Source organism: Apodemus sylvaticus, chromosome 10 (assembly GCF_947179515.1).
Source record: "Apodemus sylvaticus chromosome 10, mApoSyl1.1, whole genome shotgun sequence".
Taxonomy (NCBI): Eukaryota; Metazoa; Chordata; class Mammalia; order Rodentia; family Muridae; genus Apodemus; species Apodemus sylvaticus.
The window spans coordinates 5603367-5607169 of record NC_067481.1 but is presented as its reverse complement, the minus strand read 5'-3'; the positions used below and the strand labels follow the sequence as shown (position 1 = coordinate 5607169).

Below are 3803 nucleotides of genomic sequence, written 5' to 3'. Positions count from 1 at the left end.
TTCTTACTGGCTTGCTTCTTCTGCCTTGCTCAGCCTGCTCTCTTATAGAACTCAGAACTACCAACCCAGGGATGGCACCACCCACAATGGGCCCTCCCCCTTGATCACTAATTGAGAAAATGCCTTACAGCTGGATCTCATGGAGGCACTTCCCCAACTGAAGTTCCTTTCCCTGTGATAACCCTAGCCTGTGTCAAGTTGACACAGAAAACTAGCCATTACGCAGGCCATAGAAGAAAAATTAGAAAACATTATTGAAAAAAACGAGAAAGCCACTAAGATAGAGACAGAAGAAATAAGGTTAAAGCCTATGGCACTACCATATAATGAAAATCAGAAAAGAAAGCTAACGGTTGTTAGAAATCCCACCTTGGCTTATCCTGTTAGTGTACAACAAGTGCTAACATAATGACCCACCTCAGGAAAAATTTAAATGGCATCCAATAGAAAGGGTAGATTTAAAATATTATAAGGATGCAACTTTATTAGGAAAAATAGTCTAAAGGCTTTTTAAAAAGCCAGACTATCAAATGTTTTGATGTGGCAAGCAAAATCATTTAAAAAGGGATTGTAGGCAAGGAGTTCCTAGAAACAATGTTTCCTCTATAGATGATACAAAAAGACCACCCTACCCTTCTGGGATACTCAGAAGGGTGGTAAAGTCTGACTCTGGACCAATGAATGTAGATTCACAGGGACAAGCAAAGTAACTCCCTTGACATAAATGCCCCAAGAGGTCCCAATCAAATTCAAGTCAGTCATCTCAAGTCAAACAGGGAAAAATTCATCTGGGGAGCAGTCAAACAACACTGCTCTGGGTACAAATATTAGGAACCCAGATATCAAAATCAGAACAGCTTCAATAGACAAAACGGAAACCTCAAGAGAGACCAAAGGCTTAATCGATACAGGAGCAGATAAAAGAAAGAGATCTGTGGGGCTGGAGAGATGGCTCAGAGGTTAAGAGCACTGGCTGCTCTTCCAGAGGTCTTGAGTTCAATCCCCCAGCAACCACATGATGGTTTATGACCATCTATAATGGGATCTGATTTCCTCTTCTGGCCTGCAGGTGTACATGTAGATAGAGCACTCAGATGCAGAAAAATAAATACATCTTTAAAAAAGAGAGAGAAAAGAATGAGATGCTTAATAAATAAAAAGGGATACCTCCCAGAGACAGATAAAAGATGTTTCATTGGGGGAAAGAATATGTTCTTGTTTCCACAGGAAAAGAAAACTATGAATTCCATCCAAATTAATAAAAATCAGATTTTACAAGGGAGACACCCTGGAGATCTTAGCTACAGAAAGGAAGAAAGAAATCAAGGAGAACAAAAGAGGTAAAGTACGTACTGATCCCCTGACATGAGAACAGTTTCCAGACTGGCTGAGATGAAAATGTCTCCAGTCCAGGACTTCAGCTAAGCATAGCCAACAAATCTTGTTGGCTCTACAATCCTTAGGACTTACCATGCTACCGTGGCATAGATAAATGTAGAAATGTGTATTACCTGTAAAAGCTTATAGGTTCACAGAAAAAAAATCAACCAAAGAGACAGCCCTGACAAGGTTCACCCCTGAGGATGCTGAGATGCTGAGATACGTTCCAGCATCACTTGATGCTACCTCAGACTACCTTATTGCTGTTTCATCAAAACCTGCTTCCAAGACAGCTTCAGAGACAGCTGCTGATCCCAGATGACCTCAAGTTACTCATTCTTACGGACTGATTCAGTCATGACTTCATTTAAGCCTGAACTTTCTCAGGCATATCTCTATCTCTATCTCTATCTCTATCTCTATCTCTATCTCTATCTCTATCTCTATCTCTATCTCTATCTCTATCTCTATCTCTATCTCTATCTATCTCTATCTCTATCTCTATATCCAATATGTGTTTATTGGGAAGGTCCCCACTCATCTTGAATCAGGGTCTTTCCGTGCTGCTTCCTCCTGAAGGAGCGTCCTTCTGTCAGCCTTGCTTTTCCACCTGTAGGCTGACAGGACAGTGGAGCAGCCACCATACAAGACTGTCATTTGTGCATGGCTAAAGACTGTGGTGACTTTACAGCATCCTGGGCATTTCACATCCATAAAGTAGGAATCGGGGCTCTGCACCAGGCGCTTTTCCTTGTGTTTCCTCTCCTCCTCTTCTAGAGAGGGGTGAAGGAGATCCTTTGCGAGGAGGCATGTTCTTGTAGGGAGGTCGTCACCTCCGGAAAGGACAGCTAGCTTTCTTAAGACTTGACCATTTCCCTAGTGCTCTTGGGTCCTCAGAAAAGAGAAAACTCCACCCTATTTCCAAGAGGTGGGGTGGATGGGGTTTGATCATTCTATGGATGATGGATGTTTATTGTCATTTAAGGGAGTGATAATAAATTGTAATGATATTGGACCAGGGAGAAAACAGAATAAGAGAGGTTAGACTCAGGGATTTATTTCTTTCCTCTGTCCTTCTTTCTCTCTTATCTAATGTTATAGAGAAAGAGGGGAGAGGATATGAACATTAAAGAGGGGACATGGGAATAATATAGAAATAATTTCAAAAGGGTAGATTATTGAATCTACTCTTAGAACAAAGAGTGTGTATATGTGTGTGTGTGTGTGTGTGTGTGTATATATATATATATATATATATATATATATATATATATATATATATATATTGTTTTTCAAAACAGGACTTCTTTGTGTAGCTCCAGCTGTCCTGGAACTCACTCTGTAGACCAGGCTGGCCTCGAACTCAGAAATCCACCTGCCTCTGCCTCCCAAGTGCTGGGCTTAAAAGAACAAAGAGTATTAACAAGCAATGTAACATCTTACATTGCTATAGATCTTTGATATTGATACAAAATTAAAGTTACATTCTATGTTTCAACTCTAAGGTATTGTATCTATGCAATTCTTTAAAAAATGCAGTGTTAAGTTCTAGTCCATTTGAAATCTATTACAAACTGTTTAGGATAAGTAAGAAATTAAAGTTGGCAGTCAATCAATCAAACTTGGTCATGGTAGATACTAATCTAGTTTATTACAGAAATATGCAATCAAATAGTACACATGTAGGGACCCATGGCTCCAGCTACATATGTAGCAGAGGATAGCCTTTTCAGACATCAATGAGAGGAGAGGCCATTGGTCCTGTGAAGACTTTGCCCCAGTTTAGGGGAATGCCAAGTCAGGGAAGTGGGAGGGGGGGTTGGTAAGCAGGGGGAGGGGGAAGGGGAGGGGATAGGGGGTTTTCAGAGGGGTAACGAGGAAAGGAGATAACATTTGAAATGTAAATAAAGCAAATATTTAATAAAAAAGAAATCTATTACAAACTGTTTAGGATAATTAAGGAATTCAAGTTAGCAATCAATCAGTCAAACTTGGTCATAGCAGATACTAATCTAGTTTATTACAGAAATATTTTTTTCAAAATTGAACAGATAGGAGATAGTGAAAGCCAAAACTGTTCAGCTATATTATAGGTAGATAGTCTTTAAAATCCTCACAGATTTGCAGAGTATGGCACTTAGAATGTTTTATTAATAAGTGATCCTTTTTTTGACAAGGAGGCAGACAGACCTGCTCCTGGCAGCATCCACATTCCGTTTCAATGAAGATGACAAGCCCCAATAACCCCCATATGAAGTTTGCTTCATATGTGGCAAGCTAGCCACCAGGGGTGGGGGTGGCTGGGGGGATTCCCTTGCCTCAACTACAGACGGAATAATGTCCATACTGGACAAACAACTACAGGAAAGTTGACCATCAAACTTTGCAACAACAAGGTAGGCAAGTCCTTCATAATTCCTGTT

The 3803-nt window shown here is 40.2% G+C and overlaps 1 pseudogene; it reads right to left on the bottom strand.

Annotated features, from left to right (window-relative positions):
* Positions 1–1898: 1898 nt before the first annotated feature.
* Positions 1899–3592, bottom strand: LOC127693510 (40S ribosomal protein S27-like; annotated as a pseudogene).
* Positions 3593–3803: the final 211 nt, after the last annotated feature.